The sequence below is a fragment of the Pleurodeles waltl genome, chromosome 1_2, assembly GCF_031143425.1.
Source record: "Pleurodeles waltl isolate 20211129_DDA chromosome 1_2, aPleWal1.hap1.20221129, whole genome shotgun sequence".
NCBI lineage: Eukaryota > Metazoa > Chordata > Amphibia > Caudata > Salamandridae > Pleurodeles > Pleurodeles waltl.
The window spans coordinates 367,631,040-367,649,166 of NC_090437.1; positions in this window are offsets into that span (position 1 = coordinate 367,631,040).

Here is an 18,127-nt window from a genome sequence, read left to right on the forward strand (position 1 = left end):
GCAGTACTAAACTTTACAAGACGATTTGGAGTGTCTGGACAACCACTCCAAGAGGAACAATTTGAGGATTTTAAATTTTCCTGAGGCAGTTGAGTGTAGTGACCTGAAGGGCTACATGATTAATTTCCTTGAGGGGGATCCTAAAGGGTAGCACAGAGGTGGGCCTGGAAAGAGAAGTAGAAATGATCCATAGGGACCTCTTCAAAAGATCAGTAGACTGGAGCAGGCCCAGGAAGATTTTGATAAACTTCCTGTTGTACAGTATTAAGGAATTGATCTTGAGTTTAGCCATACAACAAGGGAAGTTGGCAGGTCAGATTCATTTCCAGATATTTTTTTTCTCCTTTTAGATTTTGTTTTCTTTTTGGTGATGGTGGAGGCTAGGAATAGTAGTTCTATAGATTCAAAGGTGGGCCCCAAATTGGCATTGAGAGTTCCAGGAGGTTGGGGGGAGCACTTGGTTCTCTTGTTCTCTGGGTGGGGAGTATTTGTTGATAAAGTTGAGGAAAAGACAAAACATGGAGAAGGCAAAAATTGGCCCCTTTGCAAAGTTGGTTGCTTAAGAAAGAGTTTTGCATTTTGCTATGACAGCCAAAAGAAGTGAGTGGGCAGGGATTGTGGTAAAATGGGTATGGGAGTAAAGGAAATAACAATCTTGACATTGGATATCAATGGCCTCTGGTGCAGGGGGTACAAAGATTGATCTGTCATTATCTGAAAGATTGTCAGTATAATTTGAGAAAGGCGATGAAGGAAATTGAGGCATTGATATGTAAATGGAGTCATCTTTCTTTGACTCTTTATGCTGGAGGGAATTTAGTGAAGATGAAATTAGTGAATTTAGTGAAAATTAAAATTCTCCCCAAGCTGACTTATCTTTTCAGTAATATCCCACTTCCTTTTCCAAAGGTAGTTTAGATAAGATTCAAGGGTTGAAAAGGAATTTTATTTGGGCCTCTAAAAGTCTTAGGCCTAATTAGAAGAAACAAGGGCAAGGACAAGGGTATAGTGGCACTGTCAGATGCTTTTTTTGTTATCTCTCCTTTCAATTCAGAAACTTGAGGATGCTCTTGGGGAGCCCAGATGACTATAGTTGGGCAGAATGTATACAGGGCAGGATAGTCTCCTGAATACTTTTGGGGACCAGAGGTACTTCAAGAAGGTTTGGTTGAAAGTGTTGCAGGACACATGAGGAAAATTCTTGGGATTTAATTTTGCTCAGAGTTTGCCTCAGTTTGGAATTCCCCAGGTGCACCTTCTTTTTTTTTTGGATACGTTGAGTATCCCATTGATTGAAGAGGGTATTAATCAAAGGGCGAAACTATGGTAAGGCATTGAGGTAATTCTTAAGGGAAGTGCCAAAAGCAGAAACTAGGGACACACTATCATTGTGTAAATTCTTGCAATTGGTTTCATGAGGGTCTGTCATGAATGGTATGGCAGGAGGAGATGGGCATTGGAGGACAGGCTACAGGACCCTATGCCGATGAAACAGGAAATCTCTGTTTAATATTGTGAACTGATAAAAGCTGATGAGGACAGATGTAAAAGATCCGTCCACCCCTTGGAGGATATCAGCCGGTGGACAAACATTTGGATATTTGCCAGTCCCCTTTAAGCCTCCTCTACTTCACCGCTAAATCAGCACAGAGTAGGAAAACATTTTTGGAAAGTGTGTTGAGAGTGATTTCTGAGGTTCTCAGAGAACAAATTACAGTGTGCCCCCTCTTGATTCTGTTTGTGATAAACATTCAACCTGACTTGTGCATATTGCAAGGCAGAAATGCCTGATTTTTCATCTCATTTTGTTGTCAAGGAGGGAGATCTATATAAATTGGCTATATAAATTGGCTGTAGCTCATCCTGCCCATTCTCGGGAGTTGGGTGAAATCAGTGGCCAGAGTCTGTAAGTTGGATCTGGGTTGTAAGAGTAGCAGAAAGATGGAAGATCTTTGGGCAGCATATATTCTATGGAGAGATCCCAGACATTTTGCTGGTCCTAGGATTAAGCCAACTGTGCTGATATGAGGTGGTGCACGCACCCCCTCCCCTCCTTATTTCTCACCCACTTCAGGGGTTCAGTGATGACAATGGCAGGCAGTCAATGGACACCTTAGGGTGTGGTTCATTATGTTTGTTGGAACATGAGGACACAATAAAACAAACAATAAATAAAAAAACAGCTAACCAATCAAATACAAATTAAAAACAGTTAACAAATAGAAACAATTGTACAATTAACAAACAATATAAAAAAAAATCCTAACAAAGAATTACAGCAAGGCAGCATCACTTTGATAGTTTGCAAAGAAGGGAAAAGAAGGCTGAAACACTTTAACAAACCACAGAATACTGCTAAGTGAGTTTGACAATCAATGGAAGCTATCAAATTTAACAAATAGCTAATATTTGTTAAGAAAACAAATACATCTGTGCTATTTTTTATTTCACAAATTGCAGGTGTGTCATCTACAAGAAGTTAGAAACACTAAAAGGAAAAGAAAATAGAGACAGACGCCAAAAAAGAACAATTTGAAAATATCTTAACCAAAGAAGAAAAAATGAAATCGAAAATAACACTTTAACATATTAAAACCATGAAATAAAAACACAAACCCCTATCTAATTTTTTGATTAAAAATCGACCAATACAACTAATTATGTTTCCTTTCAACAGACTGCAACAAAATAAAACTGTGCTAAGATCAACATCAATTAGACCTGCAAAGCAAAAACACAACATCCAGAACATAAATTAAAATGTGCACATGTAATGTAAAAATGTTACAATTAAGGTAACACCAGATATTTTTTAAATACAATTATTATTCATTTTCTATACTCAAAAATCTGTAGAAAAAGGACCTGATTTTGACATCAGAGTATGCATTCTGCTCCTTAGTGTGAAAATTAGGGACTTAGGGATGTCCAATGGCCCAGCGACATCTCTAGTCACAGAGTGAAACTGCCTGCATGTCGGTTCCTGATAATGACTTAAAATTTGGATGGATAGTACTGTCAAAATTATGGTACCGCCCATCAAACTTTAAACTTGCTTTTGTTTTATTAGAAACAAAATCCCAAAGCATAAACAAAACTAATGACCTCAGACGTTTTGTTGCATGGTGTAGAGGGTCATTAAAAAGTTCTTACTGCCCATTACACCTGTGTTTGGTATTGCGATAAATGATAATAAAAGCTGCCATTGCACAGCTCACTCTAGTTCAGGTGAATGGTCAAATGGACAAACATCTGATGGCCCTTCCTCTGCCAGGCCATCAGAGGAGTATGTCAGAGACAGAAAGGCCCCCACCACTGACATACATTAGACTCACCCAACTGTACATCAGGTGGTCTTACTTTTAGATTGGTGAAAGAGTAATTGGTGGTTGTTGCGATGGCCAACCTTCTCAGCCAAACTCAAGATAAGCCCTAAAATGTTAGAAACAACAAAATACATCTGATTTTAAATTATAGAAGCTATACTTATAGCTAGGAAAGTTCCATCAGTGACAAAACACAAAGCAAATACACCAACTATTAGTCAAATGCAGTAGGGCTGACACTATAGAGTTAATAGTTGAAAGCATTAGGGAACATTAATATCATCTACTTAATATCATCTACTATTACTGAAACTGAAGATGCCAATATGAGCTCACAAGAGCAAACAGGAAAACTACTTAAAAATATCATAGCTAATGATAAGACAACTTCCTGGTACATCAGCTTCGAAGAGATTAAGGGCTCCATTTTGACTCTGGCAGTCTTAACACCGCCAATCTTGCGATGGTGGTCAGGACCACCCCTACTGTGGGGGATCGACTGCCAATTTAAAGCCCTTGCTGTCAGACACCAGGGTTCCGCCGACTGCACCGGGACTGGCGATCTCAAAGGGTTGATGGCAGATGAAGGTTGGTATCAGCCAGGGTGGCGCTGCATGCAACGCCGCCCTGCTGATTATGACCTGGTTCTCCGCCAGCCTTTTCATCGCAGGGGGAGGACAGGTACAGTGTTCCACAGTGTGCCCCTGTACTGCCCATGCACTTGGCATGGGCAGTGCAGGGGAGGCCCTGCCCAGCACCCTTGCAATGCTCACTGTCTGCTGTGCTGTTCCTCGGTTTCCACCAGTTATCCTAGACGGGAATGTCTTAATGGGTCCAACAGAGAGGTAGCCAGTGTGATAGCAACCTCCCCAACAGCCCTTATTGTCAGAACATGTAGACCAGCTAGGAGAAAAGCAGCAGAACCTAAACATATAAAAATATAGACAAGCCCAATACTTACTAATCACATATGAACAAGACACCCTCTTACTATGTGACATCCACATATATGTAACATATGGATGAAAGAGGGCATATTAAGTCCTGCAATTCACCCTTCTGTCAAATACACAGTTCATGGCCAATATCAAAATAAAAACATCCCATTAATGCATGTACATTCATCTAACAAACAAATTGCAACTGGCAGTGAAATACTAACAGATATAAAACAACAAACTAACAACTCTAACTCAAAACAATCATCATCAATTCTGAACAGGCAATAATATTGACCACACTTAAAATCTACCCACATACTGCAATTCAGGGGTGCTGTTATCACTTTAACCAAAGCATAGGGAGTCATCTACAAAATATATCCAAAGCAAAATACCCAACATTTTGTCAACGAAACAAACACTGTTTTATCATGTACAAAAATATCCTAACACCTTAAAAAGTCATATATACAAGCAACAAATAAAGAAACATTTGATCAAAAAATCAACATTACCTGCAAAATAACAAAAATATATGAAATAAGTGAACATAATTTCATAACTGAAGAATTGGTAAGTGAAATAATGAACTACAAAATACAATCCCAAAAAAATGCTGATGAAAAAGAGCCCCAAAAAATAATAAAACAAAGCCCAAAAAATACCACCCAATATGAGTCAAATAATGTGAACGCCCACAAAGCTACACGCCATTAAATAAACACCCCCCAAAAAATACAAAACTAAGAAAGAAGTAAAAAATAATTTAATAATTTTTGCTAAAAATAAATAATTGCTTTTCCTTGAAAACAATAAATGCATATAGGTTAAAAGTAAAGTCTGATGTCTAAACAAATCTATAAAACATATAAACCACCAAAAAACACATGCAACCAAAGTACAGTTAAGATCAATGTGAAACACATAGAACACACATATAAAATAAAATGAAATACTGCATTTCACAATGAGAACTACCACAATGCCATAAGCAAGTACATACTACTTTAAAAAACTGTACACTAAAACAAGATGCAATTACAAAACTCAGTATAAGTCTGAACATTTTCCATCCCTACAACTAAACCTACAGAAAATATGTTTTACCTGAACTGGAGACCAGTAATAAAAAAACACAAGCTTTAGGAGTAGCCCACAGTTTCAGGGAAATGCTACAAAGTCAAAGAACTGCTAAAATGGAAAAAACAAAAATGAAAAATAAACATTTCCATCCTCTAGGGATCAATGCAAATGCAATTAATGTTTGAATACTTATAAAATAATAAGCAACATGCTAAAATGGCAACAAATGTCCTCGCTCTAAAAAGCATAAAAAAATGCTTAACGCATAAAGGGGGTGATTCTAAGTCTGGCGGGCGGCGGAGGCCGCCCGCCAGACTTCCCCCTCCAAAATACCGCTCCGCGGTCGAAAGACCGCCGAGGGTATTTTGGGTTTTGCACTGGGCTGGCGGGCGACCGCCAAAAGGCCGCCCGCCAGCCCAGTGCAAAACTACCTTCCCACGAGGACGCCGGCTCCGAATGGAGCCGGCGGAGTGGGAAGGTGCGACGGGTGCAGTGGCACCCGTCGCGAATTTCACTGTCTGCAATGCAGACAGTGAAATTCTTTGTGGGGCCCTCTTACGGGGGCCCCTGCAGTGCCCATGCCATTGGCATGGGCACTGCAGGGGCCCCCAGGGGCCCCACGACAACACATTCCACCATCCTGTTCCTGGCGGGCGAACCGCCAGGAACAGGATGGCGGTATGGGGTGTCAAAATCCCCATGGCGGCGCAGCGAGCTGCGCCGCCATGGAGGATTCAAATGGGCAGCGGAAAACCATCGGGAGACCGCCGGTTTTCCACTTCTGACCGCGGTCAAACCGCCGCGGTCAAACCGCCGCGGTCAGAATGCCCAGTGGAGCACCGCCAGCCTGTTGGCGGTGCCCCCGTCATTTTAGCCCTGGCGGTCTTGGACTGCCAGGGTTAAAATTACCCCCAAAATATTAAAACACTACTGATGAGTTATCTAACAAAATTTTGGTAACAAAAAATAATTGTAAATAATTTGTTAAAATTACTGTATAACGCATTTAAAAATGTTATAGAGCTATACATACAAATGAATACACACTTCGGGGGTGATTCTAAGTCTGGCGGGCGGCGGAGGCCGCCCGCCAGACTTCCCCCTCCAAAATACCGCTCCGCGGTCGAAAGACCGCTGAGGGTATTTTGGGTTTTGCACTGGGCTGGCGGGCGACCGCCAAAAGGCCGCCCGCCAGCCCAGTGCAAAACTACCTTCCCACGAGGACGCCGGCTCCGAATGGAGCCGGCGGAGTGGGAAGGTGCGACGGGTGCAGTGGCACCCGTCGCAAATTTCACTGTCTGCAATGCAGACAGTGAAATTCTTTGTGGGGCCCTCTTACGGGGGCCCCTGCAGTGCCCATGCAATTGGCATGGGCACTGCAGGGGCCCCCAGGGGCCCCACGACAACCCATACCGCCATCCTGTTCCTGGCGGGCGAACCGCCAGGAACAGGATGGCTGTATGGGCTGTCAGAAAACCGCCGCGGTCAGAATGCCCAGCGGGGCACCGCCAGCCTGTTGGCAGTGCCCCCGTCATTTTAAAATGACCCCCTTCATCTTTATCATTTGTGTAATTACAATTATTCTGAAATAAAGTATTTTTTCTTGGAGATAAAATAAATGCATTTCTTGAAACATAACTTATGGAACAACATGGTGTATGATAAGTCTTTTGTTGAGAAAATATTTTCAACAATAAATTGTTAAAAATACTTCATAAAACTACATTAAATGCTAAAAATAAAGCTAAACATGACTATAATTTTTCAATGTACACTATAATAATACAAAAAGATACTAATAATGTATTGATACCACACTTACTATTCCCATTAACACTCAGCCCCATTGGATCACATAATTCAGGGAAACTCTAAACTACTCCCACTCCAAATTTAACTACACTGGAAAAAGTGTATCAGTTTAAGGAGGGGTTCAAATTTTCAAGTTGCACTCCAAACATAATCACATTGGAAAAAATGTTGCACTTTGGGGCAGTGACATTTTCAATTTCTACTCCAGACTTAACAAATTAATGAAAATGCTATACTTTGAAACGTAAAAAGTAACTAATACTACTAATACATTACAGAAATAAATTGTAAACATCCCAAACTGAATACACAACATAAAAAATGTAGTTGAGATAACTATAAAAAATGAAAAATAACAATGATTTACAATAACTAACATTAATAACTATATATATATACACACACGTTTGAAACAAAATTAAAAGAAACACTATCACTTTTTAACTATAAAACTAAATAGCCTAAAATTAAAAATTCAAATGTAAAAAAGTACAAAAAACCCTTGTTGGACTGGGTGGTCTCCCCAAGGTAAACCTCACGCTTTCTGCTTTCCACCCTCCTGCTTTCTGAATTTCATTTTGTTGCCATTAGGACTCTGTGCACTTTGCAACTGCTACCTAGTGCACTGCTGGAGTGTTTGTGCTCTCCCCTAAAACATGGTTGCATTATCATAAATCTGAGTGGCACATTTATAATTCCCTAGTACCCAAGGCTTGTAAATTAAATGCTATAGTAGCCCTTTAAAATTTGTCTCAAGCCTGCCATTGCAGACTGTGTGCAGTTTTAAACTGACAATTCGAACTGACAAAATAACCCTTTTGCCAGGCCTAATCCATCCTTTTCTGTACAATATGTCATCCCTAACAAAGGCCCAGAACACACAGTAGGATGCATTGTATTTAGGAAGTTGGACATGTGTTTTTAGGTTTTACATCATGTCATTTTTTACTGCCCTCAGGCCTACCTTTCTCACAAGATAATATTGTGTTACCGTATTACATTTAATAAGTGGTAATGCTTGATTGGGAGCAGTTAGACATTTCATGTTTGGTCTCAAATGAATTGTAATTTAAAATCGTCTCTAATAGTAAAGTCGAATTTTAGGGCTGGGGGCCTCATGTACAAAGATTCCATTTAAGTAATTCTAAATTGTGGTAAATACAGATTCTCAACTTGTAATTCTTTAAATGGAATGAACAAAATGTTTTTTTCAGAAGTGGTCACAATTTGCACTCTGACTGCTAACAAAATAATTTGTATTTTAAGAACCGACTTGTGTGTTAATAGGTTTCTTCTAAAAATACCAGTTTGCAGGGGGCTGCAACTTGACCATCACATTAATATCCTTGAGGTAGGTCATACATTGTGACCCCTACGATTGGCTACATTCATAGGCAGGTGACCTGCTGGGGTCAGCAGGCCACTATATCTTTAATTGTTTTTAACTAAAGTAACTTTTTATGCAGCTTGTGGTCCCTAAAGGAAACGGATTGTGTTTAACAATAATAAATGAAGATGACACAAACCTTTTTCGTGATCCGGCAGTGGTGCCCATGAAAAATATTTCTGTGAACAATCACAAAGGGTGAGGGGTCCCCTAGGGTCCCTTTAACCTCATTTGAGGAGGTGGTCAAATATTAGGCCCTTATTTAAACTTTTTGGGGCAAAAATGCACTATAGCAGTTTTGCACCAAAAAGTTTAGCACCGGCTTGCACCATTTCTGTGCACCAGCAGGGCACCATATTTATGGAATGGTGCAAGCCGGTGCAAAGAGTAGGCTAGAGTAAAAAAAAAAGACTTTAGTCGGGAGGGGCTGGCGGTATGGAAGAAGGGATTTTAGCACCAAAAAATGACTTTAGGCAGGTTAGAGTATAAAAAAATGACTCTAACCAGATTAGCATCATTTTATGGTGCTAAACCTACCATGCCACATGACTCCTGCCTTAGAAACGGCAGGAGTCATGCCCACCACCCCAACGGCCAGCACAGGGGACAAGCGTCCCCTGGGCATGGCTATTGTACCCTGTGCCCTGTATGGGGGCCCATTACAGGGCCCCCTATGGCACTTTAAAAAATAAAATGGAATACTTACCTGTACTTTTCTGTACTTACCTGGGATGGGGTCCCCCATCATCTGCAGTTCCTCTGGTGTGGGTGGGGGAGCCCCTGAGGCATGGGGAGGATGCCTGTGGGCTTAATCCATGGTGTTCCACCATGGAAATAGGTCCAGAGGTCCCCTAACGCCTGCCCTGACCCAGGAGTTAAAAAACAGGGCAAAGCAAGCTTTGCACCATTTTTTGACCCCTCCTCCCTCCCGTGCACCATTTTTGCACCGGAGTATAAACATGGCGTTAAGGCCATAGAGTCATTTTTAGCACAGGAATGCCCACCTTGCATCTCATTAAGGCAAGGTAGGGTTCCACTTCCAAACAATGACTTTAACTCCATAAATTTGGAGTTAGTTTTGCACCGAATTAGAGTAAAATAAAATACGCTAATTTGGTGCAAACAGAGTATAAATATGCCCCTTAATGTTTTGCTACCAGATTTCAGGTGCAAAACATTAGTACCTAGCTTACCGATTCCGTATCTGGAAGGGCCAGCCTTGAAATACCTCTTTGACATACTGAATCTTTATTTATTCCCAAACACAATTAGTGATTCAGTAAGATTCAGTAATTAGTTACCAAATCACTATTTAAGTTTTGAGAATTAAAAAAAGCCATTTTGTGGTTGGAAAGGTTCTGATTTTGCAAATCAGAGCCTTACCCACAGTAAAATGACTTTATGCATGAGGACCACATTTCTGAAAATGCCACTTTTAGAAAGTTAGTATTTTCTTGTTGTACCCTGGGTAACTTGACCCACTGTTAGCCTTTGTGTATTTCTCCTAAACAGTGAGACCGAAGTAGCTTAGGTCTGGACAGGATGGGTGGGGGCAGAGCTGTTCCCTGCCCTACTTGCACTCCCATAGGTGCTGCCTCTAGCACACACAAAGTAAAGCTACACCAGCCTTTGGTTACCCTAAACGTCTTGGAGTCTTGTAAGTCCCTATTAAAGTGATACTGCATGTATCTAGAGCCTGTATATGAAGTACTACTAGAGGACCTGCAGGACCTATTGTGCCACCCACTGAAGTAGCCTTTTAAAATATGTCTTAGGCCTGTCTGTGCAGTTTTAACCTGCCATTTTGACCTGGTATTAACCTTTTTCATGACCCAAACCTTCCTTTTTAATACATATGTCACCTCTAGAGGCCATAATCAACCCATAAGACAGGATGTAGTGCATTTAAAAAGTTGGACATGCACTTCTAAGTTTTACATGTCCTGGTAGTGGAAAACTCTTAAATTCATTGTTCACTGCAGAAAAGCCTACCTCTCTCAAAGAATAGCATTGAGTCATCTTAGTACTTTTATTAAGTGATAATTTTCAATTCGGATCAAGTAGGAATGTCAAGTTTGGTGACTAAAGAAATGCAATGTAAAATCATCTTTGGTGGTAAAGTCAGGTTTTAAGTCATAGTGCTGAAAATGCCACTTTTAGAAAAATGGTACTTTCTTGTCCTTGGCATTTAGTGTTCGAAGTCCGTATCCTAGGTCAAATGGCTAGATATAGCTGGCGGTCGGTTTTTGTGTGTTGCTCCCAGACAGTGAGGAAAAAGAACAATTTGAATCCGGGGTCGACACAGGGCATGCAAAGATGATGGCCCTCATGTTAGTAAAGAATCTGTAGGTAAGTGAATTCAGAGCTGGACAAGGCTGACCAGCAGTAAGTGCAAAGTGCTTGGTAAGTAAAGAGGAGCTGTGTCTGAGAGGGAGAGTAAAGGTTGGTAGAGGCATAGTCGGCTCTGAAGGCAGGACCAGGGACTTAGAGGATAGCTGGGAGACACTAGTGTAGGGGGAGTAGGTGTGACAGGCTGGGTAGGTTTGCAGAGAGAAGGCATGGCCGGGTGGGGAAAAGGGCAACTGTCGGAAGAATGATGGGAGGGAGAAGCAAAAGATAGGCAGTGACAGGGTGGGCCATCTCTGACTAGATTAGGTGGAGGAACTGTCAACTACCACACTTGCACATCATAAAGGCTCTGCCTGAGAACACTTACAAAGAGTTTGACATGATGTACCACCAGCCAATCAGAGCCTCCAAGAAAGCTGCCAGTCAGGAACGTATCAGCACCAATGCACACAAAAGCAAGGTGCTATTCATTATAGTCAAGGAATTCACAAACCCTCTATCAGACACCTCAGACATCCCCCCTCCCAAGACCTCTGCGACAACCTCACCACCTTTTTTCACTGGAAAATCCAGGACATATATGAAGCATTCAAGATTCAAAACCCACCCCTACTGGCCACCAGGAGACCCAAGAACCCTACGCCGCAGACCCTGAACTTCTAAACCCCTATCTATACAGAAAACACCGGAAACTCATGAACTCCATCCGTTCAAGGGCATCCTCGACCCGTGCCCACATCACATCTTCAACCTGGGCAGCACCACCATCGCACCACAGCTCTGACGGACTATCAACCTCTTAATTAAAACCACCACCTGCCCATCTGACTGGAAACACACAGAAATCAACCCACTCCTGAAGAAACCCTCCATTGACCCAAGGGAGTTGAAATACTACTGACCCATCTTGCTGTGTCCTCTTCCCAGCCAAGGTAACAGAATAGGCATCAGCATGCAACTGGTTGAGTTTCTTGACTCAGAAATCATTCTGGACCCCTCACAGTCCAGATTCAGGAGCAACCACTGCACCAAGACAGCCCTCCTCGCAAGTGCAGTCAACATTTGCGCCATACAGGACCACAGAGACACGTCCTCCCTGATCCTCCTTGACCTCTCTGCCGCATTCAGTACACTCCCCCACTCCACCCTCTGCACCACACTCCACAACGCCGGCATCTGCTTCAAGGCACTGGAATGGATTTGTTCCTCTGTGACCGAAGAACCCAGAGTGTCAGACTCCCGCCATACACTTTGGCACCCAAAGAAACATGCTGTGGAGTACCCCAGGGATCCTCACTAAGCCCGACCCAATTAAACATCTACCTGGCCTGCTCACTAAGATCGTCGGACAGCACAGATTAAACACAGTCTCCTATGCCGATGCCACACCAGCTGATCCTTTCCCTGACCGGCAACCCATCAACAGCCAAGAAAAATGTCCACAACGGTCTGAGAGCAATCGCCTCCTGGATGGAAGCCAGTTGCCTCTTGCTCAACTCAGACAAGACAGGAATCCTCATACTTGGCTCTGCCCCGTTCACCTGGGACTACCTCTGGTGGTCAGCAGCCCTAGTAAACGACCCCTCCCCCGTCAACCATGCACGCAACCTGGGCATCATCCTGGACTGAACGCTCTCCATGACCCGTCAGGTCAACGGCGTATCTTTAGCTTGCTTCCACACCTTGTGGCTCCTTTGAAAGATCTTCAAATGGATCCCTACTGATACCAGAAGGACGGTCACCCATGCCCTGGTCAGCAGCAAATTGGACTACGGCAATTCACTCTACGCCGGTATCACAAGGAACCTACAAGCAAGACTACAGAGATTCCAGAACACAGCAGCCAGACTCTTCCTGGACATCCCCCACCACAGCAACACCTCCAGCCACCTCAGAGACCTCCACTGGTTCCCGGTCAACAAATGCATCACCTTCAAGGTATTGACTCACACCTACAAGGTACTTGTCAACATTGGACCAGACTACCTCAACTACCTTCTAACCTCTACACCCCGGCCAGGTAACTCCAATTCACCCATCTCAACCTTGCCACTATCCCCAATATCAAGAAAAACACAGCTGTAAGAAGATCCTTCTCCTGTCTCACAGCCTGGGCATGGAATGCACTCCCTCTCAACCTCAGACAAGCCACATCACTGAAGCAATTCAGGAAGGATCTCAAGACCTGGCTCTTTGAATGATCAGCATGTCCACCTCAGCTCCTTGAGATGCCATGGGTGGTAAGCCATGCTTTACAAGTACTGATTGAATGATTGATTGATATTGTGCCCTCATAAAAACTGGCGTAAGGGCAAGGAGGTAGGAAATCCAAGTCATCTCTCGAGGTAGATAGTTCCAGAAACTTCTACTTCAAAACTGGCACCAGCTATAAATGTTGGACCCTCAGACCAACATTCAGTACACCTCTGGACCTGTGGTGCAAGCCGGTGCTAAACCTTTTGGTGCAGTTTTGCACCAAACAGTATAAATCAGGGCCACAGTCTGTAAGGGGCTCTTGGATAGAACACCAGGGGTATCCAAATGTATCCCACTATACATTGGACCTCTTGCCAGCTATTTGCCTGCTGAAAACTCTGCTAATTATTATATGCTAGCATATATGCACCAGTTGTAAACTAAAAGTAGGGGTGGGCTGAACTCTGCAGAATTTCTCAGAGTTGTTATGTAACTCAGTGGATTTTGGTGGAGTGAAACCCTGCAAGTTCTGTGTACCCCTAGTCCTGACACCCCAAACAGAGTCGATACACTCCTGGGCCCTTGGACCTTTGTAAATGGTGGTGCAGGTGCAGTTCCTGACTAACCTTAAAATTGTGACTTGAAACCTATCTGCTGGCTGATCAACCTGAGGAGCAGCACTAGTTGGGCTGACTCTGCAGTAGCTCCTGCTACTTTTCTCAGCTGCAGTGAAACCTGCTCAGTGGGACCTCTGAGCAAAGGTATCCAGCCTTGTGGATCCCTATTCGGCTACAGCTTGCAGCTTGATCCCACTAGTGATTTTCAACTTCCAAAAAAGTTACAAAAACTGAAGGTAGACATCTTCACTGTGGCTCTGTCCAGTGGCTCCCCTACCAAACCTTTTCCTTGGACACTGCAGGCTGTCTTGCCCCACTGAACTTTACCTTCTCAGAAACCTTTCTTTGAAATTTCTTTTTGAGTCCTAAGCTATGTCGAGACCCTCCCCAATCCACTTTTTGTATCCAATCCATGCTCCTTCATGGTTGGCCTTAACTTTTGACTTTGGCTTGGACTCACGCCACCAGATACCTGAGGTTGAGACTTTGATCTTTAGGCAGTAGTTTACACTAAAAACTTGTAAGCTTCCTAACTTTGGTCCTACCAATGGGATTTAATTTGTTTTGGTGTCATTTTATGATTTAAAATATACACTCTTTTTCTAAATTAGTTTGTTCTTGTGTTGTGTTTTCACTTTATTACTGTTGCTGTGCTGCATAAATACCTAACATAGTGCCTCTAAGTTAAGCCTGACTGCTTTTGTGCTTAGCTACCATAGAGTTAAGCACAGGTTAATTAATTAGGTACGTTTTTTGGTTCACCTTGACAAGGACCATGGTTGTTGCACAGGTAGTGTTTCCAACCCCCTCAATCAATTTCTTACTAACCTTAATTTAAAAAATGATGCAATTCCGTTATCTCGATTAATATAAAAAAATAATTTCTCAAGGAACCAAAAAATGTGATCAAATGAATAGATATTTTAAAATATAACAATTTTAAAATGAATATTTAAAATGTTTTTGAAATGATAAGTTATAAAAATCTTAATTTTACATAATTAAACAAAATCTACCAATATAATTTCATAAAACATTTTTTTGCAAAACTATTTAAAAATTAAAAAGATAAACTAGCACAAAAACGATTTTAAACAAACTTAAAAATGAAACATTTTGATTTACTCTTAACCTATTCCTTTGAAAACACAATGGCCTTATACCAAAAATACAAACAATGACAATATAGTAAAAGTCAAAATACTTAAAACATATGCACAACAATGGAAATTTGAACAATACAACACATAGGGGCATATTTACAAGCCCCTACGTCTGAATTGGGCCAACCTAGCTTAATTTATTTTTTAAGCTAAGGCAGCGTTAAGAAGGTAATTTCCCTGTGCTGTATTTACTCAGCCATTATTGGTGCACTAAGAATAAAGTTAGAGCTTTCAAGGATGAGAGGAGGATGATCATGTAAGTGTCTAAGAAATTAAGTGGTACCAGTAAGTGGCTCTAAACTTACAGGCCTATCACTGCTTGGTAGAGAATTACAGAGTACTGCACTTACCTGAGTACAAGGGTGAAGGGTAAAACTGCAGCATCCCTGGCCATGGCTCAGCCAGAGTTTGGATGGGCACATACAGGCTTGCCTTAGGTGGCCCTGTGTGCACCAGCAGTCTGTCTGCTGTTCATTGGCTGTGCAGCTGTCCCTAAGTAGCCATAGGGTGTCCTGCACCTCATTGGAAGCTAGAGCCCTAGAGTGTGCACTGATCAATAGGCTGGCTCAAATGTGGTGCAATGCTGGGGAAATCAAAGAAGGATTTGTAACCCAGGAGAAACACTCTCCATGAAAGAAAAGAAAACTGAAGAACAAGGAATCAAGAGCCACAGTGTATATTGCACATAAAAGGGATAAATTGCAATGGAGATTAAAGGAAATACTAGTGCAGCAAATCTACAATCCTCACTAGACAGACTGTCAAGAACATCAATGGTGCAGTCATTCCTCCTGGGGTGGCATATCCATCTTCTTTTGAAGAAGAATGAATCCAGAGAGTCACGGTACCCAAGGGACAATGTTGAAAAGAAAAAGAGACAAGGTTGTTGTGGAAGCTTGATACTGGCACTTTTCGATTGTAAGAGCTGACACAGGCTCTCCTAGTTAGGTCATAATGCTGAATTCCATTTACACAGGTTATCTGTGGATCTTGTATTAGAATCTGTATTGTGATGAGTTACGACTGCTGCTTACCTTCCTGGTGGATGCTGGTGTGTGGGCTCTTTAATTTATGCATGGTTAACTTTCACCCCATCCGCATTTACCTAACACATTATGGCATTGATAATCAAAAGCCAACTGCCAACTTTTCATCAAGCTGTCAGTGCACTGGATACAATTAGGTGGGGAGAATCCCATGCTATCTACGACTCCAATGTAGTCACACTAGAGGGACTTAGTGGCACAATAGAGGTGCTGAGGGTGGCTGCAGATGCTCCTTTTAGGATAACAATGGAAGGGGATCCTTCTTTGCATACAAAAAGATTGAACTCTATTTGAGGATCGGCAGCACGCTGATACACCTCGTTCTACCCAAATGTCCATATTCATTTACAGAAGAAGGTTGGAGGACTGATGAATGACTGTGGGTAAGATTACATTAACTTTCACTGCAGGGGTCTTGCACAGATCTATGCTTGCTCCATTTTCCAACAAGCTTGTGCTATTAATATTTTTTTTCAATACTTCCTATTTTTTATTTCTGCATCTGTTTCATCTAGCTGACATGAATGTGGTAAGACTTAAGGCCTAATCCACAAAGGTACGGTTACACATTTGTTTACACTTTTGCTTACGTTTACTTTGTTTATGACTGAGGAGATTCTGCTGTCCAGGCGGAGAACTCTGGACATAAACAAATAGACTTGCTCACTACATTTCATTATATCTCTTTATTAAACATGTATTATTTTTGTGATGGAGAGCTGCTATAGAAATCGCCTTGTAATACCTTTGATCCGTAATGTCTATGTATAGTGAGCGGGCTGCTTAATGAACTGGTCACACTAGAACAAGACTTGCAATTTCAGTCCTCACTTCGAGCAATCATTTTATCATGTTGAGCATATGTACTTAAAGCATGTTAATATAACATCCATGCTCAGTGTGACACAAGGTTATTATTTTTACGGAGTGCTGTTAACCTTTTACCTTTTTCGATGCCCAATCCAATATGGCAGGTCTCCCAGGATTGACGGCGGGACTTCAGTTACTTAGGGCTTCATTACGAGTTTGGCAGTCTGTGGCTTGGTGGTCTGGCCATGGTATTACAATGCTGGCAGTACCATAGAACAAAGATAGCCATAGCCCCGATGGCACCACCAGACAGCACCAACTGCTACGGTGACGCGACAGGCCAAACAGGCTGACGGAGTAAGTGTTTCCACTGGACACATTACGATGTAGGACAGTCCAACCACCATGTCCCAGCAGGCAGAAATGAAGAGTATAGAGGGAGCAATTTACCTGCAGGCATTGTTCCATGTCCTGTGCTGCCATGAAGCCCATCATACATCCTGCCGCTGCTGCTCATTGATATAGCCCAAACTCTATGCTGCTGTGGATGCAACCGATGGTATGAATACACATACCTACATGTTTTGTGGAGCTCACAACATATCGTTGTGCCGTCATCTACATGATATGGGGCTCATGCTATGGGCACCAAGAACACTTGTTATTGTGTCCACAGTTGGAGTCACTCACAAAGGATGATACATTCACAGCCTTTAAATGCCTCCATTGGGCAGGTCACTGACACTGCACCACCACACCCTACAAAAACAATTCTGCTTGTCTAAGTCACAGTGACAGTGAAGTGTACAGAACATTGTGTAATACAACAGCAACACCACAGCAACATCACACATAATTCAAATGACATCCTCACTTAACGCACATCCCATGGACTGCCGTCAGATTCAAGACACATATGTGTGGATGTGTCACGGAACACAAATACCCCTCCCATGAAACAGTACTGCAATATGACCACACATCAGCCACATTGCAACACAATGGAAAGTCAATAGGATGCACAATAGTTTGTGAGACAAATATCCAAAGTTCACAATGCAAACAATACCTGCACAATAGGGCTGGGAGCATCAGGAAAACTCATGTAAAAATGCTGCTCTGGGACATATTACACTTTAGTCATGTCCTTAAAACAACATTTGCACCTCAACTGTCCCTTCATGTACCTCTGGGACAAACAACAGTACAGCCAAGTGACATGCCTATCTGCATACTGTGTAAGTATATATCAAGAAAGCACATACAACAGCATGGGCCTTACATCTAGATGAAGTAGCTGATAAGTACATACCTCAAAATGGACACATGCTCAGTCAAATGCATAGGAAGCAAGCACAATTGAACACCCTCCATGTATGGATAAACAAAGCTCTAGA